Source organism: Apus apus, chromosome Z (assembly GCF_020740795.1).
Source record: "Apus apus isolate bApuApu2 chromosome Z, bApuApu2.pri.cur, whole genome shotgun sequence".
In the NCBI taxonomy this organism is placed as follows: domain Eukaryota; kingdom Metazoa; phylum Chordata; class Aves; order Apodiformes; family Apodidae; genus Apus; species Apus apus.
This window is the reverse complement of record NC_067312.1, coordinates 60,999,199-61,013,449: the sequence shown is the minus strand read 5'-3', so window position 1 is coordinate 61,013,449 and position 14,251 is coordinate 60,999,199.

Sequence of the window (14,251 nt, the reverse complement as noted above, 5' to 3'; positions counted from 1 at the left end):
TCCCTGAGCAACCTGTGCCAGCATCTCACCACCCTCACACTAAGGTATTTCCTCCTAATACCTAACCTAAATCTCCCCTCTTCCAGTTTTAATCCATTACCCCCTGTCCTTTCACTACAAGCCCTTGTAAAAGGTCCCACCCCAACTTTTGGTAGGCTCCCTTCAAATACTGGAGGGCCACTAAAAGGTGTTTCCAGGAACCTTCTCTTCTCAAGGCTGAACAACCCAACTTCTATTCGCAGGAGAGGTTCTTCAGCCCTCTGATCATCTTTGTGGTCCTTCTCTGGACTTTCTCCATGAGCTCCATGTCCTTCTTATGCTGGAGGCTGTAGAACTGGACACAATACGCAGTGAGGTCTCATAAGAGCCTAATAAAAGGGGAGAATCACCTCCCTTGACCTGCTGGCCACACTTATTTTGATGCAGCCCAGGGCACAGTTGCCTTTCTGGACCGCAAGTACACATTGCCAGCTCGTAATGAGCTTCTTATCCACCATTATCCTCATGTCCTTCTCCTCTGGACTGTTACTCTATACTTCGCCCAGCCTGTATTTGTGCTTGGGATTGCCCCAACCCAGGTGCAGAATCTTGCACTTGGCCTGACTGACCTTCATGCAGTTTGCACAAGCCCACTTCTCAAGCCTGTCAAGGTCCCTCTAGCTGGAATCCCTTCCCTCCAGCATGTTGACCTCACTATACACTTTGGTGTTATCGGTAAACTTGCTGAGGGTGCACTCAGTGCCACTGTCCGTGTCACTGACAAAGATGTTAAACAGCACCAGTACAAGTAACAACCCTTGGGGAACACCACTCATCATAGGTCTCCATCTGGACATTGAGCCTTTGGTTGCCACTCTTGGAGCGTGACCCATCCAGCCAGTTCCTTACCCAACAAGTAGTCCACCCTTTCAATCCATACCATTCCAGTTTGATACCAGGATGTCATGTGGGACAGTGTCAAAAGCTTTGTACAGGTCTAGGTAGATGAACACCAGTTGCTCTTCCTTTGCCCACAGATGCCGTGATCCCATTGTAGAAGGCCACCAGATTGGTCAGGCAGGATTTGCCCTTGGTGAAGCTATGTGAGTTGTCAATATTCACCCTTTTGTTTTCCACGTGCCTTAGCAGAGCCTTCAGGAGGATCTGCTGCATGATCTTGCCGTGCCAGAGGTGAGACTGACTGGTCTATAGTTCCTTGTGTCTTCCTTTCTTCCCTTCTTGAAAACGGGTGTTATGTTTCCCTTTTTCAAGTCAGTGGGGGCTTCTCCGGACTGCCAAGACCTTCCAAATATGATGGACAGAGGCTTTGCAACTTCCTCAGCCAGTTCCTTCAGGAGCCTTGGATGAATGCCTTCAGGCCCCATGGACTTGTGCACCTTCAGGTCCTTAAGACTGTCACAAACCTGCTCTTCTCCTAGAGTGGAGAGATCTTCCTTTTCACAGTCCATGCCTGCACCTTCTCTAATTTCGGTGGTAGGACCAGAACCTTTGCCAGTTAAGACTGAGGCAAAGTAGGCATTGAGTACCTCAGAATTCTGAGGTACTTACATGACCTGGTTTCCAGTTTGCTTCTGAAGTGGGCCCATATTTTCCCTCATCTTCCTTTTATTGCTGACATACCTGTAGAAACTTCTTGTTCTTAACATCCCTGGCCAAGCCCAACTCTGTCTGTGCCTTGGCCTTTCTTACCCAATCCCTTGCTTCTCTGACAGCTTGTCTGTACTTGCCCCAGCATACCTGGCCCTGCTTCTGCTCTCTATAAAACTTGTTTTTACATTTAACTGCATCCAGGAGCACTTTGGTCATCCACACAGGCTGCCTGCCTTCATCTTCTTTGGAACACATGAATCCTGGGTATGAAGGAAGTGATCTTTGAATATGGAACAGGTTTCCTGGGCTCCCGTCTACTCCAGGGCTTTGTCCCACAGTAGCCTACCAAGCAGATCCTTGTAAAGACCAAAGTCTGCTCTCTTGAAATTGAGAATAGTGAGCTTGCTTCATACTTTCCTTGCTTCCCTAAGGATCCTGAATTCAACCATATCATGGTCGCTACACTCTAGTGTCACTAGCCACTGGGGTGTCTTGGCCTAGGTAAATGAACAAATGAGTGACCACACATCAGATCTGACTAAGTCCATAAAAATGGAGTTCCTGCCAGGAAGCCCTTGTATTAGGTTTTCCCTTGGAGCAGCGGGTCTGTGAGGAAGCCTGCCCCTTAGGTCAGGATGCCAGGTAAGACCTAGGGAGACTTCTTGAGATTGAGCAACCCCATCTTTGGTGAGTTAGCCATGCCACCATGGCACAAGTGATTCCAGGTATCTGAGGAGCATGCTTTCCCTTTGAGTGGATGTGCAGATATGGGATTACTATTCTTATATATGTTAAGACTAGTCAAAAAAGCTTAGGAATTCTTAAGTAGTTGTACTGTAGTGTATTAATATTCCTGACTGACATCTGAATCTGTGATATTATTTTTGGTTTCTCAGAGTGCTAAACAGTGTTGACTGAAATAAATATTCATTCCTAGTTAACCCCTATATGTTTGTGGGTGACTGTTACACCTTTTGACGAGATCAAACAAACAAAACAGAACAAAAAACCCAGTTTCCTTGTTTAAATTTTGATCTGAGTGTAAAGTGCCACTATCTTTTATGAAGACTGCGAGTTTCCTGAAAGACCATGTGGTTTTGTGATGTAAACTCTTTAATCTGCCCAAGAGCGATAATGCTTTCTCGTGACCCTTCCTCCACCACACGTTCTATGCTCCACCTCAATGGACTGATTTTATTTACTGCTGAGTCAATGTTTCCTCTTTGTCACTGCCTGCAGTATTTTTAATCCCTGTCTGAGCAACTGAATGGTACCAGGAGCTTTCTAAAGCATTTAGGCCTTAATCCTGTCATATTCAATGACTTTCTAGTGAAAGTCAAGGGTGCTCAGCACCCCAAAGTGCTAGAATTGAAAGTCTGATTGTGGAAACCATGTGTCTCTGAGCAGCTCTAAGAAATATAATCTATTTTTCTATTTAAAGTTTGATTCTTCTTGTAGCATAGCATTGTTTGTGTATGAATTTTAATATTTTATTGAAAAAGCTCATTAGGAAATATTTTTGCTCTATAAAAGACTTGATTTCACAGATGAGGCTTGTCTTAAGCAATGTCAAGATTCTCTCATCTGTGTAGCTCACATTAGCAGCTGGAATTGCAGAAGACAATTAAATGTAATGTGTAGGGAAATAAAAGGGACCATGCAGCAGAACTGCGGCAGAGGATTGTCTCAGGTGTTTTGATAAGATAAAGGGCTATTTGATATTGCTGATAATCACACACCAAAAGCTGTTTGGTGGAGCAGGCAGCAGCATCACCAAAAGGGGGAAAATACCCTGTCATGTTTACTAGCACAGGTGCCAGAGGCAACTGTAGCTGTCTATGTGGCAGTCTAAGTAGGAATAAGAGCAGGCAAGGTTTTCCTGGCACACATGGATGGTGAATGAGAAGGAAGCTGGTCATACTGTGAGAAACATTTGTGGCGCCAATGAACAGGCCCAAGCAGATCCTACAGCTAAGCACAGTTTATTTACATTCTTGCAAGAATGGGTGACCTAAACAAGTAGGCACACCCACAGTAAGGTGAATAACGGTTTATATTCCCTATTCCCAATGCAAAGTTCCCTCCCCTGCTTCCCCACTAGCTGGGTACTCCAAGGTTTACAGCCTATCCGATGCTTCAAATTATCCTATAAGTTTCCCGCCCCTGTTTACACATTCCATTCTAGTAGTTTACTTTTTACCTTTTAAGGTAAAATTTTTACCTTTCTTGCCCCCTTGGCTGTCTTCCCAATTAACAAATCTGCTGGTGTCATCCTGCCCTGAGGAGCAATATAGAAGTGGCTTTGTTCGGTCTTATCCTGGGCTATAAATCCTTCTTCCCCAGATGGAGCCCAGTTCACTCCCTCACTTTCTTGGGCTGTAAACCACTCCCGGTGTCCTTGGAATGTGCAGGTATCTCACTTATCTCAAACGAACTATTATATTCCTAACACTAGGATATATATATATAAAAAAACCAAACAAACCCAACACTATGTTTATAACACTAGAATGCAAAAACAACACTACATTTCATTTCTAACAATACTTTATTTGCCTATGCCTTGACTATTACTCTTTATTGCTTGTATTGTAGTAGACTTGTAGGATTTCACTGGGCAATGGAGAAATACTATGAAAGGCAGGGCATGTATAAAACCTGGGATGTGCATTTCCCACAGTGTTGTCCCACCCCTACAGAGAAAGTAATAGGATATTTTCCATGCATATATTAGTAGAAGGGATCTGTGTACCAGAAGCACACACCTGAGAAGGAATCAAACCTAAGAGAAAGAGCAGTCTTTTTTTTTTTTTTTTTTTTTTTTTTTTTTTTCCCCCCACATAAGTGCATTTTTTTGTAAGCACTTTACTCTGCCAGGTTTTCAGGCAATGATTTAAAAACACAAAATCTGCTTGAATCACACAGATATTAAAATGCCAACAGAGAAAATAATAATAACAACAACAACAACAATAATAAATCTGTGCAATGCTTTATTTAATAAATACAGTTAGCTAACAAGTAAAAAAATGTAACTGGTTTAGATAGGCAGCTGTATTGTACAGATGATGCCCTTAAACACACTTTTGAGAGTGAGAATGAAATTTCTCTTCTGCAGTTCCAGTGTCTTAATATATATGTTAACTGCTGAACTTCCATTGCAAAGGTCACTGTGATTCAGTGGCATTGATATATGCATTGTAGTACTGCGTCAGTAACAAAGTCTATACAGAAATCTTGTTTGAAATTTACCTCAAGTATATTATGTCTATATGTCTGGGGAGCTTTGCAAAGAAACAGGTAGCAAATATGGTCTCAAGGCAAAAGAGAAGCCTGACATGCATTATGTTTTCTTTTAGTGCTTACTCTGTCTTCTTAAATAAAGACCCAGCCTTGCTTCAGGAGGAGAGAGAAAAAAGACTGATAGTAATCAGGTATATTATTATGTTCTGTGTTTAAATATACCTGTCCAGAGAAAAAAATAATACAAGTAGATAAACAAACAAACAAAAAAATAAACAAACCACTGACCAGCCTAAAACTGTAAGTTCAATCTAGGAATTGTTTCCAGGTTTTTACTTCCTGTAGCAGCACGCTCCACATCTCAGTGTGCCTGCCTCAGTTTCCCTTTATGATTCATTTGCTTTCTGTCTCCAGAGGTGTGCTGAAACTTCTCTCCAGCGCAGACGCCTGCTCGAGGGATTACTTCTCTGGAGTTGAGGCACAAGGGAGACAGAGGCAAAAATCCTTCGGACGCCGGCTGCGAACTTGTACTTCTGCTCCTGCGATAAGAGACAAAAATCAAGATGAACTCTGGAGACAGGCACTATCTTTGGGAAGCTCCTGCACAGCATTAAAGCGTCAATCAACAGCTCACATAGCAGAGATAGCGGATGGAGTAGAACAGGCAGAGGAGAAAGAAGAAAAAAAAAAAAAAAAAGAACCGAAAGCATCCTGTGGGGGAAGGAGAATGCCAGGTTCCCTTGAAGAGAAAGAAAAAACCTCGTAAGAGCCAGGCAAATTTGGGGACATTTTAGTCGGTGAGAAATACAAAATATACCCCTGGTGCCGGGGTCCACAGCTGCATAAACCAAGTCCACTGGCAGCAAAATCCAAGTTCACCCCTCCTGGCGCCTTCAGGGAATGTTCCACCACGTTCCCCTATGAGTGCAGGGGGACAGCTGCCATCTCGCCATGGGTTGCAGGGAAACTTCTGCTTGGGCACCTTCTTTCCCTTCTTCCTCACCAACCACAGGCACCGCTCTGCCTCTTCAGCTCAGCTCTTTCTCCCGCTGCTGCCTTTTATCTCAGTTCTTTCGCATGTTAGTCACAGAGGCGCATCCATTGTCTCTATAATGGCTCCTTGGCTGGTTTTGGAGCTGGGGGAGCTCTGCAGCTTCATACAGGAGCCACCTGTAGGGCCCCTGCCTCACTACCAAAAAACTCGCCAAACCAAACCAGCACAGTAGTTTTTGCATTAACAGCAAATTGCTATCTGACAAATCAGTATTTAAGTATTTTAATATACTATATAATAAACAACAGAAAATAAGATATATTAAAACCATAAAAAATCACTGGTTTGTTTTTGATCATAGCTAGAGGAAATTTACTGTGGTAACTGTAGTTTTCCATTGAATGGTTGACACACATGTGATTAAAAATAACTCCTCAGGAGAATGGCAGTGAAGTATTTTGTGTTAGTTTCAGTACTGCTTACATAGTTTTACAGCTGTCATCTTAAATGACTTATGAAATGGTAAGCAAAAGAGGGCTTAAAAAAATTAAAGAACCGTACAACTCTTTAACAAAGCAATGTACCCATTTTATCAAAGGATATAGATCTTTTGAGGGTGGGGGAAATGAAGTGTTTGTATTTAATATTTTGTAACTTACATATTAATTGGAAATTGGTTTTGCTTAAGAAAGCTTTGCATTTACGGGGTTCCAAATTAAATGCTATCCCTGCGTTCTTTTTTGAGAAGATACACTGCATTAAGAACACAAACGCACCAGTGCTTAACTGACAGACAGACCTCACTGCAGCAGCGGTCAGCAGCGTAAACCTGCCTGTCACGTCTATTGAGGATCTCTCTTTATTGTTGTTTTCAATCTCCTTACAAATGGGCTGTGGGCATTTGTGACATTCAGGATGTATGGTGCTTGTCCCGAACAATCCAAGAGATAAGTGATGTATTCAGGCACTCAGGATATCTGTTGTCTGTCTTGAGACATCTAAGAGTTAAACAAGATTTGCTGATGGACTAAAGAGATGTCTCAGCAACCCACCCAACCGTTTTGCTTCCCCCCCTGCGATGTGTACCTGAGAACTGGGGCCTTTAGTGTGGGACATGCTGAGATTGGAGACAAAGGAGATCTACAGCTGGCCTGGGAACAGAATATCCAGTGATAACCAGGCCTTGATATGTCATTAAAACCACCAATTTAGCAGGAAAAGATAGAGTGTGCCAACCTCAAGCCACCTCCTAGGATCGAACCTCCACTGAAATAAACTAATCCTGTGGTGCCAGTTGTCTCAACATCCTGTTTGCCAATGGCTGATCTTAGTAATTAGCCAAAGACTATCTGCAGGACATAGCCCCGGCACCATAACCACCACCCCCACCCCCTCTCCCCATCTCGGAGGAGCACGGAGAAGATAGAAGGATTTTCTCACTTACACAGGGAGAAAAGTGCAGGTGCAGTGGGCAAGAACTGTATAAAAATCTGCGACACTATGGGTGCAGGGAACCACTTCCCCACCGATCACATCGCTGGACCGTGGTGGTAACTATGCTCTCACTTGCTGTCCTCTGTATCTCTGCTTTCTCCTTTCTTTTCTGTCTCTGTTTTCCTCCCTGTCCTATCCACTCTAGAGACTTCGTTGTGTTACTCTAATAAAAGTTTGTTGTGCGCATGACATCTGATCTCGTTTGCGTCTTAATTTCACCATTTGGGATCACCTTTAAACTTCTTCTCAGGTCCTGCAGGGCAACAAAGGGAGCAGCTGCTGTGTGGCTCATCCCAGGGGAGGGGAGGCAGAATCCAGCCGCACCAGCCTCCCCCTGCAGTGAGTAGTGTTGGAAAGCAAGGGGGTTCTCCTCCATCTCTCGTAAGAACGCACCAGCCCCAGTGCCTATTTATTCACCCGATATTGTGTTATCCTTGTTTTGTCCTGGCAAGATCATAAAAAATTGCCACGTATCTGAATACCGGATCGTGAAAGCATTAAACAAACTGGGTAATGTACAGATTGATACAGATTAGAATATTTTACAGTTAGCTGCTCTCCATTAAAAACTACCTACACTTCTCTGCCTCTACATACTGGAGTTTATTCAGTGTAGCGCAAAGACTGAGCAATTGAAGGTGGTGTAAATGCATGTTCCAAATGATTTAATGTACTCATTCATACACCTTTCTACCTTGCAGTGCACACATCACACCAACAGTTTCTGTTGCACTCCAGTAAACAAGCTGTTTTCAGGCCAAAGTAATCTGAAGATAAGCCCCTTTACCAGCTGTCTATGGATTTGTCACCTTTGTTCATATCGGCACAGACTTTTTAACAAAGGCTGTTTTATTCATTTTATACCTGAGAAAGGCACACAAAATATACAAACTACAACTGTTTTCCCTTTTTCTGCTTCGTAACTTTAGGTGGCAGAGCTGTAACAAAGACCTTTGCTGAACATGATCACACAGCTACATGACAGCAAAATCAGTGTCAGATGCAGCTCAAACTACAGAAGACTCTGGAGTATGCAGCTTTCCTTAATATTATGCATCCACAAGCTGCATTCATTGCAATATTTATGTTGGTTGGCTTTTCTTTCAGCATTGCACAGACACAGTGCTGTTGCTTTTCAGATTATTATTATTTTTTCCATGTCACCTTAGCTGGCCTTGAACACGTAGGAGGTGTATTCCTTCCAGCCTATTTCCTGCTCTTCACTGAAGTGTATGCTCATTTTTCTTACTGGTCTCAGTGGAAGAGCACCGAGCCATCTTTTCCTATTATCTCACAGCAGTTCTTCACTCTAGGATGCAGTGTTGTAGCATGGGACTTTCAAATCCTCTGTATGACAGATTATACTTGTCACAGGAAATGATAGGGTGCAATTATTTTAGGTCTGTTCAGTAAGGTGCTTTTGATTCCTCACACACAAGTCTATATATGCACAGAATTAATACTATGAAAAAAAATACAGCTTTCTACATTATTTTTATCCTTTGGATTTTCTTTTTTCCACAAAATTTTCAGTGTTTACAAGGGGAATATGGATGTGTTTCAGCTTCTTAAGGCAGTAGACCCATGGCTGGATTCACAGTTCAAGTGTGACTGAACACACTACAGCAGATGAGACAGTGTCTGTGAATGATCAGTGATAGGACAAGGGGCAATGGATGCAAACTGGAGCATAGGAGGTTCCATGTGAATATCAGGAAGAACTTCTTTACTGTGAGAGTGACAGAGCACTGGAACAGGCTGCCCAGAGAGGTTGTGGAGTCTCCTTCACTGGAGACATTCAAACCCACCTGGATGCCTTCCTGTGTGATGTGCTCTGGGTGATCCTGCTCTGGCAGGGGGTTGGGCTGGGTGATCTTTCGAGCTCCCTTCCAACCTCTAGTATTCTGTGTGATTCTGTGTGATGTAACCTATGCAGGACAAGCTGTTGGGTCCCCAGCCTGCTCCACTGCTGTGCAGAGAAGCTGGAGCACCAGGGCTGGTTCAGCCTGGACAAGGGGGTCTTGAGGGCACCTAACAGCAGCCACAGTGCCTACAAGGGGCTGCCAGGGAGTTGGGCTCTTCCCAGCAGAGAATGGCAGGAAGGCAGGGAACAGGAGGGGCTGGGACCAGCTGTAAGAAAACCTTTCCCCAGGAGGAGAGGCGAGCAGTGGCACAGGCTGCTTGGGGGCTGGGCAAGCTCCCTCCCTTCCTGAGCAGCCTGGTCTGACCCCGTGGCTGATCCTGCTGGGAGCAGCACCTTGCATGAGGCATGTCCTGAGCTCCCTCTTCACCTGGATCATCCTGTGACACTGTTGTCCTTTGAACTTAGTTCCTGCTTTTTCTTACTGATGGTGAGTCTATCGTTTACATTAACATAAAAATATTTAACTTTGCAATTTGATATTACAACTTTTTATATTGGAAGCACTTTCAATATTAACCATCTTGAAAATGCTTAGGAACCCTTTCAAGAGTGTGTTTGATGAAGCAGACCTCTAAGAGGCACTTCTTTCACCCTCCTGCTTGCTGCAGCTGCTGACATGAGAGAGCAGATAGAAATAGATTTCTACTTGTGTTCCACTTTGTCTACTTTGCTGCTACAAGTTCCTCCTTCACGTCTCCCACTAAAGATACAGAAAAGGGGAAATGGCAGCTTTTTCCTGAGTTTCACAGGGATATGAACAGTTTCCACAGTAATGATAGCCCTTTGAACTCACCACATGGTGCTGTGCATGTGTAGATCATCTTGAGGCTTTTGCACAGTAGAACTCAAGCAATTTTTCTTTTATTTGCATTTTTATTTTTTTTTAAGTAATTTGGGTCAATTATGCTTTTTACTGTCTTGGTTAATGAAAGATCTCTGGCTGCTGTTTTCATGTTAATTAACAACAGTCCTGAGGACTGTCTGTATTTTAAGGCACTATTCCGAAGTTCCGCAGAGCCAAATTTGGATCTTTTGTCAAAGGCTAACCTTTGGAAAATCTGTTTGCTCTTTTATCACACCTTCCAGTAAATAGTTCAGAGGATAATATCTGGTAATGTATGTTTCTCACTTAACAGTTTAATTCTCCACTATTCATTTAAAATCCTGACCACTTAAAATAAAGTATTAGTAGACACATCACATTAAAATATATTTTATGTTTGACAGATGCAGATTTATGGTGTTGTGTGATGTGATTTGTTATTAGAGTCTCTGGTAATGTAATTTTGGGTTAATGACACAACACTGTAACATCATATTTGCCAAAATGTACTTACTTCAGAGTCTAGCTTCTGCATGTCCAGAACTGTATTTGTCCACTTTACTATTTTGTTACAAGTTTTGTACTTCTTATATGTTTTCTCTCTCTACAGACTTGTATTTTACACATTGTTATACCATATGACCACCACATATTTTTCTGCAACCTTCTGTAATATTTGCACTGACATAATTTTATTACCATAAGTTGTAAGTTGTCAATAATATGTTTATCACTAAATTGAGCTGGTAATGAGGGACACACTGTGTACTTCCCTGGCTGTCATACTGGGAAAAACTTAAAGAGTTTCTGCGAAGTTTCATCTTTTGGTCTGATTGCTGTGAATTTATTCCTCATTATTTCTGAAATGGGATAATCTAAGAACATTTCTTCAGTTATAACAGAATCGCTAGAGTTGGAAGGGACCTCTAGAGATCATCTAGTCCAACTCTCCCACTGAAGGAGGATCACCTAGAGCACTTTACTCAGGACTGCATCCAGATGGGTTTTGAATATCTCCAGAGATGGAGACTCCACAAGCCTACAAGGTGAAAGCTAATCACTTTCAAAGACAATTGTAAAATACTTTTGAAAACGTTTATCTTATCAGATGCTTCATTAATCTTTATTTTGCTGTTTACATTCTATTATTGAATCATAGAGTAATATTTGGTTGTGAAACCCCCAGACATTGGATTTTGGGAGGCATGACCATTTATTTATCCTTTCCTATGCATATTGTGAGTTTCTAATTTGCTTCTACCACAAAGAGTATCTTAAAAGAAATGAAGCACTACAGTCAGAATCTGTCATCCTCTTTTCTTACATAACTAATAGGATCTTCTGTTCTTAGTAATGACTTCAAGCGTAAAAGGGTGTTTACACTCTGCTGTGAGTGTCTTTGTCATTACTAGAGAAATGCTTCTGGGTTGCGAATTCCTGCAGTTACTTGGTACTCCACAGGACCCACAGACAGTCTTCCTTTGCTACTAAATATATACTGATAAAGATATACTATTTATTTTCTTTCCTTTTTTCTTGACAACAAATTCTTGCAAAATGTTTACATCTTTCTGCAGCTGTTGCAGGATTTTTCAGGTGCTGAGCATTCCAAGTGCCTCTTCTGGAGAACAGTCCACTTACTCTAGTTGTGTCTTTTCTTGCTAACATTCTGTTTCTAGACAATTTCTTTATTTTACCTAACACATCTAGAGAACTTGATAAAGGTTAGTCTCTGTCTTCTACCAGTCTTTTCCACACTCTGTATTCTTGATTTCAATTACTGTATGATGTCAAGTAACTATAATTAAGATAAATATTATGAATATGATGTAGTATGTCTGAATCATCATTTAAAGTTCTGTAAAAAAATTATTTGGTGAATTCTTTAGAGAGACAGAGTACTACTAGAGAAAGTCCAGTGGAGGGCAACAAAAATGATTGGGTGATTGGAGCATCTCTCTTATGGGGAAAGGCTGACAGAGCTAGGACTCCAGCCTGGAGAGGAGAAGCCTGAGGGGAGACCTTATTAATGCCTGTAAGTATCTAAAGGGTGGTTGCAATGAGGATGAAGCCAGTAGTTCCCAGTGACAGGACAAGGGGCAATGGGCGCAAGCTGGAACACAGGAAGTGCCATTTAAATATGAGGAAAAACTTTGTTATGGTGAGGGTCACAGAGCACTGCAACAGGCTGCCCAGGGAGGTTGTGGAGTCTCCTTCTCTGGAGATATTCAAGACCCACCTGCATGCAGCCCTGAGTAATGTACTCTAGGGGCTCCTGCTTTAGTGGGCAGGTTGGACTAGATGATCTCTAGAGGCCCCTTCCAGCTCCGAATTCCGTGATTCTATGATTCTCTTCACTACTGCAGTCTGGTGTGAATTCTGCATATTTTTTTTTTTTCAAAAGTAGCTTTTCCTAGGAATGCAGTTATCCTTCAGCTTACTGTCTATAAAATCTCACTACTTGCCTTCTCATCCTGATTTCTTAAAAACTCCAGCAATATTCAAGAAAGTCAGTAGTTTCTATGAGTCTTCTTTCTCCTTGCATCCAGCTTGTTAAAAGCCTTGTTCCCTTCTCCCAAGTATTTCATATCATGGATAAATTTCAAGTCTTTGTTTTGCTTTGTTTGTTTGTTTGTTTTTAATCCCAGAAGTCCTCAGGTAGGATCCTACTGCTGATGGTGAACAGTGGTTGGGATTCCTCAGAGGAGAAGGGCTGAACCAGGACATAGAATAGGAAAGGCTTAATTGTGTTATATTCAAATATGACGGTGGTGCACATGGGGCACTGCCAGCCTTCCCAAAATCTACACAGGTGACAGAGCCTATGGCAGCTCTGCACCAGCTATTCCTTACACACTTCTCATAGTGGTTTTAAACTAATTCAAGGCAGTGTCATTTCAAACTATGTCAAATGACTAGTTCAGGACAAAGTCAGTTCTTGGTCTTGGAAAGAAAATTATGCCAACAGGCTCTTTGGGATTCACTACTCCCACTGATTACAAAGCTGCCTCTGATTCTCCTGAGAACACTCTCATTACTGGAGCATGTGCCCAACATAATGAGTGACCACTATTCCTCTTACTAGACAATAATATAAAAAGCAAATACAAACCTTAATTTTACAGTCAGATTGTTCCTTAAGCAGAGAGTTACCTTGTATCTACATATCTCCTGTGTCCTATGTCATGCTTTTAAAAATTCTTTTGCTGGCCTGGCATCTAAAGTGCTATATTAAGATAGCCTTTCCCCTCTTCTCTGTCTTCCCCATCCCACTTATGTAGCCCCTCAACTAAAATCATGCCTGAAGGAACACACTTGGTGCCCACATAGAGAAAGTGCCATTTAGGTGTCTAAGCAGACCTCATGACTTGACGTAACCTCCTCACTCCTTGCTGTCCTTGCAGAGACAATGTCAGGGAGAAACAGCCCAAGAACCCTTTTAAGAAAATCTCTGTTGTGACTTGTTGCAAGGCCAGAGGCTGTTGTAGGCTGGCAGAAGTCAGGCTGAAGTTGCAGGTCAAAGATAATACAGATGCCATGTCCTTGTCTGGGGACTGTCCTATGAAGTATATTGTAGGGCCACTATGTCTACATTACATCAAGGTGTCTACTGATATAATTATTTTAGGCTATGATCTTGCCCACTACATTACAAGCCGATGGCAGAGCTGCAGTAGCACAAAATTATCTGCACTACCACAACTATTTACTGTGCAAGGCCACTCCAGGGAACTACATATTTAGGTCATTTAGTATTGTTCAGTCTTCCCTAGAAGTTAAAATTTCTTGGAAAAAGAGATACAGTCCAGCCTAAGGAAAATAATTTGGTTTGGGTCTGGCAAAGCATCCAGATTAGGCTGTTAAAAAGGAAAAGGAAATGGAATGCTCAACAAAATAAATAAGATAAACAATAATTTATAATAACAACAATTATATATAATTATTATAATAATAATTTACAACAAATAAATAATATTTTCTAAAATAAATAAGGCAGTTTATTTTTACACCCTCTGATTTGCTGTCTACTGGAAGAAGAAGCATGTCTTACCTGACAATGCTTTTTATTATTGCACACTTTGCAGTGCAATCAAATCCATGAAGTTCAACTTAACTTCCTTAAATGACTGATAACATTAATGATATTGCTGGGATGATGAAGAATTAGGAACTATATTGCCAG